Genomic DNA, 15,800 nt, shown 5'->3' on the forward strand with positions numbered 1-15,800 from the left:
CAGGGCTGCGGCAGTTTGAAAGATGCCAGCAAGTTAAAAAAAGAAATAAACATTTCATGATGAGTACATCCAGAGAACAGGGGTCACATTTTATTCCTGGTTTTGCTCTGGATGTGCTTTGTAGCTTTTAGAGTGGCCAGTTCTTACAAGCCTGGTTGTTTCACGCACAACCCCTAGGGTTATGTTATCAGATTACAAGTCTTCCCTTCCATTAAAACATGAGGTTTCTAGATTTTTGTGGTTGAAAATATGAAGAAGTTCAAAAATCCAGACAGCAAGCTGAGAAATCGGACTTTTTTTTTTTTTTTTTTTTTTTTTTAGACTCAGGGGAGGAGCTGACTCTGGGTTTTTGAGCTTTTAATAGTAATACAGTAATACTGGAATCTGGTCACATGGCTGGTGAGCTTGGCCTTCCCAAGGCTGAGCACTCGGGTCTCAGCTGACTGCAAAGGGAAGGGCAGGCACTGACCGCTCTAAAAAGCCACGGAATCCTTTTCTGGAAAACGGTCTTGGCCTTTGCTGGCTTCTCTTCCTTTTCTGCTGTGGCAAAGCAAAATCACCTACTCATTTTGATGTGGTTTGAGATCCCTGTGCGAGAGGTGCAGCACTCAGCGATGGTAACGAGCCCGATTCCCTCTTCTCCCACCTCCAAGCAGAGCCAGCGATGGAAGGCGGCACCATGGACTCGGCTAACAACAAATCCACCCAGTCTATACCCGGAGAGCAGCGTTACAGGGAGCAGCAGCTGGACCAAAAGAGGCTCTTCAACCTGGGAGACAGAGACCATATCCAATTACTGAAGATAAAGGTGGATAAATTTGACTCAGAATAGATTGGAGGTTTTTTGTTGTGTTTGTTTTGCTGTTTAAGAATGAGGATAATTGGCCATTGGAGCAATTTATCAAGAAATGGGTTGAAGCCTCTAGTGGTAGAAGAACTTAAGCTAAGCCTGGATGCCTTACTGAAAGGAAGAATTAAGTCCTGTGCCTTCTACTATTCAGGAATTCAGAGTGGCAATCCCAGCCTTCCCCTCTGACCTTTAATTCGCTAAACTGGCTGCACGCTGGGTTTCAGGTTGTTTCATGCCAGGTGCACCTGATAAATCAGTTTGTTCTGAATCCAGCTTCCTTTTCCTGCGGCTGCTGGTCTCCTGACCATATGGCAGAGCTACACTTCGACCCGTGCCCCTGAACTGCTCCTCCGGAGGCTGCTGGTACCTGCATCATCTTTACATCCTGTAACTCGGATAGCGCTGATTCATACTCTGACTCGCTGCGGAATGTCATTCTGCTCTCATTTGTACTGAATCAATTACATTTCTTTGGAAAGATATCTGCCTTGAACCCTGCTAGGAGGTATAACAAACCAGAATAGGGGTATTGATAATTCCACGTTAATAACTTAAAAGGAGAAAGATAGCTGTCCTTGAGCAAAGACAGAAGTTGTTAGAATAATGATCTCCCCAGGGCAGGGATTATCATTCTCTCATGAGCATCTTCAGCACAGAGGAGTGGTCCCCGCTCTGCCTCTGCCATCACAAATGATACGGCTAGAGTTTGGGCCCTCTCCTCCAGCACCGAGACCAGCAGGAGCTTTACTAACCCCAAAAGAAGCCAGACTGGTCCCCGCCGCTGCTTTTAGCTCTGCCACCACACTAAGACAGCAGCCACCCTGCGTGAGTCCACCCCGGGGCTAACCCCTGCTCCCTGCAGCCCTGGGGGATCTGCCACCCCAGGACAGGTCCTGGAGACCCCAGCCCCCCCTTCCCCACAACTGCCTCTCCTCGGGAGGTCCCTTCCTTGCTCTCCTGCGGGGAAGGGAGGATCTGCCACACCGTAAGCTCTTTGGGCAGTGAATGCATGTGTTAAGCCCTGTGGCTATTTACGGTGCTGTTTCCAGGACAGATAATATCACGCGACAAGTGCGTGACCACCCCAACAGCAAATGCGGGGTTTGATTTGTGGCTTTAATTTGAGACTGGCTAGTGCCAAACGCTGGCTCTTCACATTATGGCATGCTCAGGCTGCCCGACTCGGATGTCTGAGGATGCAGAAGAGCACGTGAGAACAGAGATGGACTAATGTCCACCCTCTGCCCCCCCAGTCCTGTCCCCTGCCGCCCAGCATACCCAGTCCCTTCTGCTGCCCCTCTTCTGGGAAGTCCCTCCGGCAGCCTCAGCCTGATTGCGTGGTTCCTGATCCACCAAAAGCAGATTATTTCTGCTGGACCATCTGCAAAAGCTATCTATGTATTTATGAAGTCCATTATTTCCTACTAGAAGCTCCAGCTCCCCCTTCCCCACCCCCTTCCTCAGTCCCAGCTTTTCCACCACATCCGAGCAGGAAAATAAAAGAACAAAGAGCAGTTACCTGGAAAACAAAACAAAAAAAGAAAAGGTGAAAGCCAAGGTGAGTCAGGGAGATGTCAGTCCCATAGCAACTAGAGGTTCCAATTAATCAGATGTAAATTGGGATGCAGTGTAAAGCAGGAAATACATTCGGCAGGGTGTTGGTGGCCAGTCCGCAGCTGCGTGCCGGGCTAAGAGCGGAGAATTGGTGTGGGAGCTGTGCCCTGGGGCTCTCCTCTCTTTGCCCATCAGCCCTGGGTTGCAGGGGGTCACTGGCCACCCTTCAGCCCTGAAATATGTGGCTGTATCGGGTGCTGCTTCTAGTTAGAGAGCAGAGAGGACCAGACAGCCTGTCCCTGCCGTGGAAGAGGCACCACAGCCCCTAAGCTCGGGAATACGAAGCGTACCCGCGTGCGGTACCCTCAGGGGGGAGGTGGTTGTCCTGAGGGGGAAGTACAGAGCCTCTGTCCCTGCCCGCCGTGGCAGACCCTGGATCCAGCAGCCGATTTCAGCCCTGCCTGGCAGAGCGATGAGGTCCCAAAGAAACTCAGTTCCTGCAAGTTTCACACATCCACGGAAGGTGGGGGAGGATTCGGCTCTTCTTGGATGCTAGAGTTGGCAAGGGACAAGCCCGTGGGGAACCAGTCCCTCAGCTGGAGCAGGACACGGGCATTTGCCCCACAGCTACAATGGCAAAGGTGCTGAGCCTGAGCCAGACTTTAGTGTCCCCAAACAGTGGAGAAGCCCCCAAAGCCGTGCTGGGAGATTTCCCTGCAGGGCCTGGGGAAAAGATGCAGGGTCGGGGTGGCAGAAGCCCGGCAGGCTTTCCATCCAGGAGGGAGCTCCTTTTACTGGTGCTGCATGGAAATCAAAGCAGGACCCACCACTGCAGGAAGAAATGTCTTTCCCATTCAGTCAGCAGTCCTGGAGGAAGCCGGGGCTGCGCAGCAGGCAATGGGAGTGTTTGACTCTCTTTTGCTGAAGTCCCGCAGTGTTTGGTTGTTTCTGAATGTGGCATCTCCACTTGCCGGGAGCTGCAGGTCAGGCAGTGCAGCTCCCTCCAGGCTGTAAACCTCCCCAGCCTGTCTGCCTGCCTGGGAAGATATCATAAAATATTGATTATTCTCAGCACACTCCTGTCCTCCAGACGTTTAGCAGCAAGCTCTTCCTGCAGTCATCAGCAAAGCAGAGGCCCCTGCTCCTGAGCAAATCCTTGCTGGGTGAATGGAAGTGCAGGGACAGGTAGTTCAGTGAATGCAAGAACAGGAGAGGGCTTTGAAACACATAGGTCTGGGTCCTTTAATTTTAATGAGGAAAGAAATGCAGCAGCTGAGAACCTTACAGGGGCACTGGACAGATGATGTGTGTGCAAGCAGATGCAGTATCCACAGAGCAGCAATGTACCTCGTCTGCTTGAGAGCAGGACCAGATAAGTCCTGAATCCTGGCGCATTAACCCCTGTCCGCGCAGTCTTCGCAGTAACGCCGCTTGCTCCGATCGCTGAATTGCTGCTCTGTGTGCAAAGCACGGGCTGTGCAGAGCTGGGCCGTGGGTGCCACAGGCTCTGATGGCCCTGCATCAGCCCCAGCTGTGAGAGGACACACGGCCTTTCTTCAAGCTCTCAGCAGTCAACAGCGAGGGAAGGGGCCGTACAGCCCTCTCCTGCCAGAGCCCGCCCCAAATGGGAGCACTGGGGTCACCGCTGACATCCAGTTACTTGGAGTGATGCTTCTCCAGCCTCTCTTGCCACATCGGGAGTGACTGTATCCCGCTCCTCACAGGTTCCCCAGGGCATTCAACACCTGCCTGTGTAGACAGGAGCACTGAAGGGACTTGTCCTGGCCTGCCAGCCACCAGCACAGAAAGTATCTCCTGGATCGCGTCTCTTGCTCTAGCCCTTGAGCGTTTCTACCTTCCCAGCTGCTTTCCACAGATCTACCCTCAATCAGCATGTAAATTGGCTAGGAAGTCAGTCTAATCCTTTTGGAAGAGCCCAGCTTTACTGGAAAACTTTGCTGGCATGCAAAGCAGCCGTGCCCGAGCCATCTTAGCAGCCACGTACCTGAGTCTCTCTGGCTTGTGGGTCCTGATACGGGCTCTTCTCCTCCACACCCTGCAATCCTGCTACTAGTGAACAGCAGCAGGATCTCCTGCAGGATTTCGGAGCATCCCAGAGCAGGAAGATGAGGAAGAGGAGAATGGAAGTATTGCTGCAAAACAGTCTCAGGAAAAGGAGGTCAAAGCACCTGCAAATGAGACAACACATGGCTTTGTTTCCTCTCTCAGCCCCGCAAACTGCTGTGTAAGAACTGCCTTCTTTATTTGGCAATGTTACTGTAAAATGGGTCCCAATGGTGTTTTGAAAGCTCGTGGCTTGGCTATGAGCAGGAGCATCAACAGAGATTGTTGGGATTCCCAGATGGATGGGAAACGTGTTTATTTCTGCCAAGGCATTTTCTACGTGCTCTCTGCATTAATCTTGTAGGAAGTGGCAGCGAGACAAGAGGAGAGAACGTTCAGTGGGGGCCTGGCAAATCCGCAGTGTAGTGTTTCTTCCTGCTCCAGCCCTGCTCCTCTGCTGCGCAGCTTTTCATCTGCAAATTCTCTGATGCTGCTGCCAAAAGGGAAACCCAAAATTCATGGCCAAGAGGGTGAGTTGCAGTGGCAGCAAAGCTGTTTCGTATTTGACTGCAGCAAGCAGCTGTGCCAGGCTCTGAGCTTTTTCCCCCCTGCTACCCCGGAGGCTCGTACATACTTCTGTGCTGCCTGGAGCTGAGAGAGTTGTCCTGACAGAGGTGTCGAGGTGCTCACCACCCAGCCCTGGCAAGCAAGCACTGAGGGTCAGTGCTGAAAGCAGGACCAGGGCACGCAGCACCATCCAGGATGGGCGGGACTGGGCAGAGGAGGATGGGGGCAGCTCCCAAGGCGGGCACCAAAAGGGAGCAAGAGCTTGTTCAAGCCCTTTTTAGCAGCCACTTCAGCTGCTTACCAGCATTTACCGGCTGTAGTTTCAGCAGCTGGTTCTACCTGGTTGGGCAGCACAACCCCCTGCACATCTGCTGCCACTTGAAGCTCCTCTGGAAACATCCCCCTCGTTCGCTTTGGAGATTTAGCACACAGCTCGAAGGAGGAGAGAGGCTGCAAGCCAAGTGATGGGGTAGGGACCAAGCAGCAGCCCTTGATACAGGTTTCTAGCCGCCTGCAGCGCTGCGGGCATGCTGCAGGAGCGTGGAGACACAGAACCTTCCCCAAAAGGCTCCCAATCTAATCCTTAGATGCGATCGTGACTAATAAATGATAAAGTGATAAAGAAAAGATGTTAAAAAGATGACAAAAGACCAAAGGAGACAGCAGTAACCCCGCCGACTTGCTCAGCTCTGATGCAAGCTCCTTTTGACAATTCAATTATAATGTGATGCTAATTACTCTGTTGATGGTATTGAGCGCCAAGGCAGAAGGGCACTACAAGAAAGGGATATTGATAGGGGAAGGTGGCAGCAATAGCACTTCTCGCCCAGAGAGATGCCAAACTGCATCAAGTGAGCACTGAAAAGGAGCCAAGATCTGGGGTGGAGTGTGGCGGGGAACAGTAACGTTGGATGACAGCTCAAAGGGAACGATAATGAATGTGATAGTTGTCTGAAACAGAGGCTGATCTTGCACAGGCAGAAGGCAATTAACCAGGAGAGGGTTTCAGATCCGGGCTGGCGTAGATGCCTTTCTGCTGTCAGCCCTTTAAAAGCCTGCAGCTGGGCATTTGCACTTCTCCTCTCAAATCCGATGCTCCCAACTGAGCACAATCACCACGCAGTGGTCAGGGACCAAACCCAAACCTCTGACATGCCAGAAAAGAGCTGAGGGGCTTGTCCTTAATCAGATGAAAGCCACTGAAGGGTTAAAGTCACTCCACTGTGCCTCAAGTCCCACTGCTCACTGCAACATGCATAACAGCACCTTCCCTGAAAACAGGGTCACCAACACACGCGCTTTCACTAATTCCATATTTAAAACATGGCTTCTCAATCAAAGAGGTGCTATTACTCACAAAGCAGCTTAAATTGTCCCCGAGATTTAAATACAGCCTGTTGCATAAAACATCTTTTTATCAATTTCACTTAGGGCTGACAAGCGCTCCCCCGCGCACATCCTTTTAATAACGTCAGTGCGCTTCGCAGAGCCCGTAAGTGCATTCCTCTGGGAAGCAAATATCCTTAAGGGCACCTTTTGTCATTGTTCGTTTTCTCCAGTTGCTGAAGAGGGATTGTGCTGAGAAGTGCTGGGCTCCTATTGCATCACATCACATTTTGGGAAGAGCACTCTGTGTGCAGTTTCTAGGAGGTGGGTGGAGGGTGCCAGGCTAGAAGAAACATCCTCAGCTGCTGTGCAGGGCATGAGAAGGGATACTCCAGCCCACTGTCTGCCCAGTGAGAAAACCACATTTGGTTGGAGTCTGGTATTAGTGAGCAGAAATTTAGAGCATTGTTACGGTGAGGACAGAACTTCCTTCCCAAGGATGTTCTCAGCACCAGCAAGCCTGACATGGGGACTAAACGCTACAGCCCCACTTGCCCATTTCTTGGCAAAGGAGCATCAAATCCCCTTACTCTGCGCTCCGGTCGCCGTGGCTCTGCTAGTGCCGTGTTGCTTATCAGCCACCATGTGATGTGCTCTTTCCCAGAAGAGGCACAAAGTTTTGAGGTAGGCTGGGGAATCATTTGGGAATTGAGTGTAGCACTCCCACCCTTCAAGAAGAATCAAAGGGAGAAATAGGACAAATTGTATCAAATTGTATAGGGAGAACGGGATGGAAGCAGTGTTACCTTGTGGTCAATGTGCTGGTCTGGCGTTTGGGGAACTTTGGTTTATTTTGGCTTCTGCAGATGGGCTCGGTGGATGACAATTGGTGAAAACGTTGGTCTTTTGTATTTTAGCTTCTCCACCTGCCAAATGAAGAGAACAAGACAAATGAACTGCTGAAGTGTGCTGCATAAGAGAGAGATTAGGTGGTTAATTAACAATGGCAAGAGTTCAAGGTACAGACTTTCATGACATTTTCTCTCAGGCCACAGAACTCTCACGGCAGCATGCTGGAGGGCTGGGTCAGGAGCAAGCCCAAAACCTCACCCTGCCAGCAGCTCGGTGCTGGAGCTGGCTGGCGGTGCAGATCATCTATCCGTGCACCGAACCCAGCCCGGCTTTGTGAGCAGGCTTGATTACAGCATCACAGGCACTGCCAGCAACCGAGGGCCAGACAGAAAAGGCATTGACTGCTCAGGCTGTTAAAAACTGCTCGCTGCTGGCACTGCAAACTTGTATGGCATCCGGACATTGAGTTGGACTTCTCAGCAGCTGCTGTACATAAAGGTTGGAGATGGAAGGGATGGGAAATACAGGAACCTTTTTTAAACTCAAATGAAGGAAGGCTTTTTTAAAAAGACAAAAAAAATCCCCCGAACCAAACGCAAAACCCACAAACCTCATTATTTAAAAAAATCCATATGAAATGTACTGGAAAATCTGTATTGCCTGCTGTTTAGTCAAACAGCTCCCATCTTGTCATTAGCTGCTAGAACTTCGTTTGTCAGAAGAACTGTGCATCTGTAGAACAATTACTTTCATATTAATGCCCACAGGCTCCCTGCCAGGGAGCTGTGCTCTTCATCAGTTTTTGACCATCTGTGTCCCCTTTGATGCATTGTTTTTTTTTTTTTTTCCCTCCATTTCCTGAGCTTCAGGCTGACATTTGCTCTCTAGGATTAGGAGGTTGCCATCTTCATCACTCAGAGAGAAGGGTTTTCACCCCAGAGTCTTCAAGCCCAGCTTCCAAAACCACTATGGTATTAAAATTACTTGCAAAGGGATGCTGTGCACTTTGAAGTCTCACTACAGTCAGGGCGATGTGAGGATGCTTTTCTCCTCTGCTGGATGAGGCCGTATGCAACCATCAGTGCCTTCCTCCTCTGCTGCTGTTCCCTGCCAGGAGCCCTGGGTGAAACATCTCCCACTTTGGGAACGGGACCTGCACTGAGCTGGGTATTGGATTTGGGACTGAAGCAGAAGTGGAGAGTGAGCGAACCCTGGGGAGGGAAGCTGAGTGGGAGGGAGGGGAAGGTCTGAGGTCGGAGAGAAGGACAATGATCAAGGGCTGGTGCGTGGAGCTGGAGCCAGGCAGGTTTCAGGTGACTTCTCCAGAACCCTGTGGCTGGTTTAGGTATCAGACATCTGGCTATTGCCTCTGGAAGCAGATTCATATGAGCACAGTTCCAGTGATATTCCCTCACTTGTGCATGATCTGCTGTGGCCCAGCTGCCTCATGACAGCGTATTTTCCAGGCAGCGACCAGACAAGCAAGAACACTGTGAGCCTCAGCCGTGAAGCCCACGTATTGCAGCCCATGTGCCAGGGACTCCCAGCAACCTTCCTGCTAACAGGCCAGACATGGATGCAAATGAAATGTGTTTGTAGCTAAAGTCCACCAAGCAGTGTCACAGCTTTCTTTTGGATGGGAGCTGAGGCTTAGCAGGGCCAAACCTTTGAGAAATCGGTTTTCTATTCTTTTTTTTTTCCTTTCCGAAGTGAATTTCAAAGTCTCTGTGCATCTTCCTCTGCTTTCCAGTATAGCCAATGCCGCTTGCCATCCTCCTTTTTAAATTGGCACCCCTGTTGTCATTGCAGAGGTGCAGAGTCAACACAGCAGGAGCATAAACCAGACAGATTGGGGTTAGCACCAGCTACAGTGGCTAAGTGGACTGACGGATGCTTTTAATAACCACAAATGCTATTCTTGGTGTTGATGATTTAGCAGTTATCATAAGATACAGAGGGAATTAAAATGAATCTAAGGAGAGTACTTTTCATCCGTGCCTGCCTGCTGCCCGCTGGCCTGGCTCTGGATCATGCTATTACTGCCGAGAGATACCAGCCTTTCAGCAAAGAATCAAAATCCACAATCGCTTGATTTAACAGCTGGAATATTGCAGTCTTCCTTCTGCACATGGTCATCCAAGGTCACTGAAAAACACTGCAAGGCTTTCTGTTTTGATTTTTGTTTGGGCCTAGAAAAAACCTCCTCAAAAGCAAACAAAACAAAACTCAGGCCGAGCTAAGTTATGTCATTAGTTATTTGGTTTAAATGCATTTTTTTTTAAGTAACTGTACTTGAGTATGTGTGAATTTTCCATACAAACAGTGGGTTGCAGTGTCCCTTTTTAGTCCAAGAGAGATTTTAAGGCCATTCATGAATGGTGGAGTAGCCCCTCTCCAGGTTTGGTTGAAAAGCACAGGGACACAATCCCCTTCATGCAAGCGTGAACTACCCAAGAGCCAGGGCCTCAGCTCCCCGCCCATGGTTCCAGCCTTCCTGAATGAACCTTGCTGCCCTCTGCGTTAGCAATTGGCGTCTCCATAAAGATCATCTAAGGCAGCAGAATTCCATGCACTGAAAGATTTCAGAAAGCAAAGACATTGGGTCTTAGGAATCTATGGCATTGTAACATTTTTTTCCACCAATTCTGAACAGCATGAGTCCAGTAAATCTATTTCTACTCATGCTCTGAGCACTGCAGAAATTTCTGTAAGGCCCTTGTCTAGGTGGCTAACAGTACAGGTTTTTAGGCATGCGTGGTACCACAGCAAAGATAAGCCCAAAAATGAGGCGGCGCCAGAGAATCAAGAAATGAGGCAATTGCAAGAGAACAAATGGGAAGTGAGAGACTAAGGGCACAGTTAAACAGGCACAACTCCAAAGGCAGAAATAGTGAGTGTTGCCGGACAAACGTTGCATCTCTGCTATTAACACCCATGAAAGTGCAGAACACTGGCTTGTAGGTGACCACATTTCAGTGGCTCAGTAAATCTGTCAGCCGATGCCCATCAGCGGTGCCGCGGTAGCTGCCCGGGCTCGCAGGGCCCCGTCTGCACGGTGACGCGCCCCGGCTGTGGGAGCAGGGACCAGGCCACCGCTCAGCGGGGCCAGAACCCGCCCGCCCTCGGTCGGGGTGGCGTGGCTGGCACATGGCACCGCACCACCACTTAAACACTATTGCCTTCAAGTGTGTGCTTGCAGCCTGCAGACGGGACTCTCCGAGGGCAGACAAGTCAAGGCTTGGCTACAACTAATTATTCCTTTAGATTTACCAGTACTGGCTACGCGCATTAAAACTACAAGTTCCTGGGGCAAGCCGGGCAACAAAAGGTTCATTAAGACCAAGTGGGTTAAAAGGTCACCTTCTTGCTTCACATAGATCACTGAAAGGGACAGGGAGAACCCAGCTTCCAGGCATTTACTATTGTATTTTTTCACTGCTCTCCAATAATTTGAATTTTTGCATTCATTAAATCGGCATTATTAATTCTCAACGTTACTTCTTGCCTCATTTCCTCTCTCATACAAGATCTCAATTTATTCCATTCAGATCCTCAGAGACAGCTTCCTGTGTCCCTGTTCTAACCCTCTTTAATGTTTAACTCTTCTCCTGGTACACCCCAAACCTCCCAAGGAGCAGAGGTCACAACTAGCTGCCCTGTGCATCCCCAGCCCTTATATTTCTGGCTGAGGAAGGAACAGCCCATTCCCCCAATTTCCAGCCTGCGCTTTCCTTTGCCTCCTGGGTTAACTTCTCCACCTGCAGCCCCCTCTGCCTCTCCCCATCGTTTAGGCACGAAGTTGATCTCTCAGCTGTAACAAAGGGGAGTCAAGTTTTGCACAGCCTACGGACACAGCCCCATCTCCCCTCCACTGGGCTATTTTGCCATTGTCTGGTTTGAAAGAGAAGGGAAATTGTGTTTGGAACATTGAAAGCATCTTAAAAATGAGGTGACATTGTCGCTGCTGGTGCTTCCATGGCAACCTGCATTTGTTTCTCAGAGCTGTTTCATAATAATTAATACACCACTTCCATTCACGTGGCCCATGTTCAGAGTGCACAGCGCAGCCCCCACTGGGACTTTCCTGGGTCGCATGAAATATTTATACCAAAGAATCAGAAGAAAGAACTTTTCTGGTGTGTTCTGGCCACCGGGACAAAGCAGTGACACGCAGCCATCCTGCCCAGCTAGCAGGAGCACATTTGCTGACAGTAGCTGGGCAGAGCCCGTGATGACATCCCTCCCACGCGATGACAGGGCGGGCAGAGAAGCCCCGTCCTGTTGATCACACCAGGACAGAACAAGGCAGGGCTTGTTACACAGGCGCAGCAACGAATCCAGGACTCTCCCCTCCATGCACAGGCAAACGCAAGCTGCTCTACCTTGCCACGCCGTGCTGACGTGGCCAGACGTGGCCAAAAGCGAGGGGATTCGGGGAACTGCACCAGCAAAATCCTTAGGCACAGAGAACTCGTGTATCGAGCGTTCCCTCCCCGCTGCAGGCTCTGGGGGAGTGTTCAGCTGAACGTGGGAGGGTGCAGGGGAGAAGCGGATCAAAGATGCAGTCGCCTGCCATAGCAGTAATAAAGACAAAGCTGCGAGTGGAGCCTGCAGATGTACTGCCTCTGGGCTGAGATCCTGCCAGATCCCACACGTGAAGAAGCAGGCTTTCAGCTGGCTGAACCTGGAGAGGAATCGCCATAGAGAAAATTCAGGTGCTACAAGCTGTGGCTAGGAAAGATTCAGTAGGTGCTACTACATAGTCTTAACTCCAACAAGAAGCCGACAGGGTTTCCTGCTCCGGCAACTTCAGCCTTTCTGGGGATACATAAAACTGAGTGGTTGGACCCAATACAGCTATCAAATATCTAATGGCACTTTCACAGAAGGAGGAGGGTGAGCCCCAGGGTCCTGGCTGAACTCCAATTTACGTTCTGCCAACCTTCATTCTTTCTGCAGCTTCAATTGGATACGGGATTCGGAGGCTTTTATCTGCTGAGATGTATTTCTGGCCCTTTTTCCTGCTGATTAGACACTTAAAACAAAAAAACAAAATAAAACAAAACCCAACTAAACCCCCCAAATCCCCCACATGTGAAGCCTGGCCTGTGCCCCACCAGCATCAGTCTGGGAAGAAATCAGTCATCCTCATATGCTCTGAAATGCACTTCACAAAGGCACTCATATGAAGTGTGGGTCCCTCTCTGTCACTTGCTGTCCACACCCTTCCATAAACAAGAGGCTCTGCCACAGACAGCTTACACATACTGACCTAGTCCTTGGCTAAATTACTGACAGTCTTCACCAGACACTGTAAAGATCCACAAGTGTCGGACACTTCCTAAAGAGCCTGGCAGAGCAGATGTGCAAGCCAAGAACTCTGCTCTCCCTTGTTGACCTTTCTTCTGCTGAGTGAAATGCTCCAATGGGGGATATTAAGTGATCAACAACAAGCGTAAATTAGGGTAGCGAAAGGGAGAGACCTCTCGCTGGAGCTGTGCCTTGGTATCATTTAAACAGGCTTGAGAGGCTTAATTGTGGGCTCTGGCAGGGTACAGACAGGCTGCTTCACCCCACGCTCGCGTAGTCACAGCTACGAGCAGGAACGGTCCCAAGTTACACTGGAGGTCATTCACTGCCTAGCAGTGCTGGTGCAGCCGAAACATTCCCATGTCCCTGTGAATTATAGTGAAAAGCGGGCTGTTAAGTCTCGATTGGCTGAACATACAAAACCCCTGAAGTCCCAGACAGTGTGTGTTTGTTTGCTCGCTGTTGTGGCTCCTGGTGTCAGAATCTGTCAGGAGATTTCTCTCTGTATTTCACTATGATGGGAGCACGTGCAGTTTGGATTCTGCTCAATACCTTTTCATCGGCTAATTCGAAGCTGCAAAGCAAGGGGCCAAAATCCCAGGAGACAGAAGCTGTTCTTTTGAGCCTGCCTATGAAGATCTAAGAGGTTAATGAAGAGATCCTCAAAGTTGAAAGGATTGCATGGACAGTCCATAAAGTGAAAGAGCTTTCCTACATCAAAAGGTCAGAATTATTTCAGTTCTCTCTCACATGATGATCTCTCACAATCCTGTATCAGACTGACAGGGCTTCTCCTGGTGCTATGTGTCACAGGAGACATTTCAGAAGCCCTCATCCTCTTCCTCTCGGGAACAGTGCTTTCATAACAGACACTTCCAAAGCCCTTGTCAGTTCTGAAAGATAAAGCAGCAGCTTTTATTTCTTCATGTCAGCAACCACCCTTTCCGACTCTGCTTTTACATACTGACTGCATTGTTTACTATAAAGAAGGTTCTTATGTTGTGTCCCTTGTTCGCTTGAGGTGTAGCTGCACCGGGGCATTTGGCTGCTCCCCGCCCTTTTGTTTCTGACTGTTCACCTCTGGCAGAGACTCACCTCTTGATATTCCCCTTCTTACTACATACACTTCCTTTTACAAAACACGCGAGTTTCATTCCTCTGATGAAGCAATGAGCTAGGGACTGTCTACAGGGACTTGCAACAATATCAATGCCTAAACCCCAGCAGCTACATGCAATGCCTTACTCAAAGAGGGTTTTGTTTTGTTTTAAATTGTAAACTTAAACATCCGTTCTCCTAACAACTACAGAACTTGGCAGCACTGTGACAACGCCCTTCCTTTAAGGCTCTTGAGGGTTTTTCTCAAACTTGTACATTATCAGACGAATTTAAATAGGAAAAAAAAAAAGTTCAAAGCACTGACAGGTTAAATGCTTTGCCCAAAACCACAAAGAAAGTGAGTGGCAGGGTTGGGAAAAACTGAGGTCTCTTCCCACCCTTAGTACTACCAACCATCATTTCAGAAAAATCAAAATGTTAAGCCAGATTCTTGATGTCCTTTCCAATTAACTTTCAGTAGAGGAAAACAGTCAAAGCACAGGGTTCAGAATTGAAACACTGTCACAGGCTCCGGCTAGCCTGCGGTTAACCTGCCCCTACGAGCTCGGCTCAGAAAGGCTCAGCAGCGTGCCTTAGACCTAGAATTACTAGAGAATCTCATTCTTCAACTGGAGCAATGGGATGCCCATCTCTTTCAGGGAAGATACCTGCTGGTGCCATTCAATTCAGTTGCACCTGAAGATCATAGATGGGTAACTGCACACCGTGGGTTTGGGATGACACCCGCCACTCCAGCCATGCAGCAGGCTGAGTTTTTGCAGCGCAGATTATTGCTAGACGCTTCTGACTGCACATCACTTCAGCATAGATTATGGGTGTGAAAACATAGCATCCGTTCATTTCCTTTGCATATCTGCCATGTGTTAATCGAGCTCTCAGGAAGCTGTGCAGTGCAGCCATTTGGGCTGCAAAACACTACAAACCACCCTCAGCACAAGGCTCATTTTCAGGTAGGGATCCGGAATGAGGTGCCCATACCTCATTCTAGGAAGCACAGTATCAGATGTAATTGCTCCCACTTAATTAAAAAGGGTGACCTTTTGGGTTGCAGCTGTCCTATGAAAAAACAGCTCTTCCTCCAAGCTCATTGTTTAGGATGATCAGGCAGAGTGTAGTAGAGAGCACTAGTGCATATCATGAAGAGAAGGTAATTGTGCTTTCACCTGCTATTACAGAGACAGGTTTTCTACTCAGGCTTGCAGATGACCTTCTCCAATCAAACATTAACTTTACAGCAAACAATCATTAGGGAGCATTTGCAGCCTTTAATAATTAACACTTTTATTAATCCACTGACTCCACTTGAAGCAACAGGTCTCTCCAAAATTAATTCGGTTGCCATTTAGAGAAGAAAGAAATTAATACCATTTCAAGGCAGAGAAGGAAGAAGGTATTTAGATTCCACTACAGTTTCTAAAGGTACTGGATCCGCTCCTAGAACTGTAATTAGGCAACTTATTAACTGAACTGCCAAACATAAGGCTAAGTAATTTTCAAAGCCTGGGCTTTGAGAAACAGTATTACTGGCAGCCGTGCAATCCAAAATCCAATCAAGAAAGACCACAAACTTTCAACAGGCTGAAACTCCATCAGCTGCTTATTGGCTGCAAAATGCAAGGGAGATGAAGAAAGAGGCCAGCTAAGCAAATTAACTCCTTTAGAATAAGGGACCTGCTTCTCTAAAGAGCCAAGCAATGAGTGGAGGGAGATGTACATCTTCAGAGCTGTACTGCATAGAAAGCCCAGCTGGGAGGGAGTAATTTCCACCTGTCAAGCAAGCTATCTCAGCTCAGTGATTACTTTGGCTTGTGGGACTTCGTGGTTGTGCCGAGAGCCCAAGAAATTTTAAAGGTCAAAAAAAGTGCAAGAGACCACCCCCCGCAGCATGCCGTTGCTCAGTTGTCAGTGATTATTCTGAATCCCTGTCCAATAGCTCTTTTAAGTGCTAACACAGAACAAAGTTGCCGTTTCACAAGCTCACTAGAGAGTCAACCACATCAGATACACAAGCTGGGAAGAACTCAACAGCATTTCTTACCCTCCCTTTTTTTTTGCTTCCTTGGATCGCCATCTGTTTATGAGCAGGGCAGGCACACGGCTGGCACAACTGAAACATGAAAAAATTGCAAAGCAAACTCAGCTAATGGCAGAAGGGAAT

General features: G+C 49.2%; 1 long non-coding RNA gene across 2 annotated transcripts; it reads right to left on the reverse strand.

Moving 5' to 3' along the window:
* Nucleotides 1-705: 705 nt before the first annotated feature.
* Nucleotides 706-15,741, reverse strand: LOC116964248. 2 transcript variants are annotated; one of them, XR_004408639.1, is made up of 3 exons: nt 15,681-15,741; nt 7,168-7,287; nt 706-769 (listed from the first exon to the last, which is right to left on the reverse strand). It is a non-coding gene; the product is annotated as an uncharacterized LOC116964248 (long non-coding RNA). The 2 variants fall into 2 exon arrangements; XR_006165443.1 differs by lacking the exon at nt 706-769 and adding an exon at nt 4,509-4,593.
* Between the last annotated feature and the right edge of the window lie 59 nt (nt 15,742-15,800).

The sequence above is a fragment of the Tyto alba genome, unplaced genomic scaffold (genome assembly GCF_018691265.1).
Source record: "Tyto alba isolate M040663 unplaced genomic scaffold, T.alba_DEE_v4.0 Super-Scaffold_20, whole genome shotgun sequence".
NCBI lineage: Eukaryota > Metazoa > Chordata > Aves > Strigiformes > Tytonidae > Tyto > Tyto alba.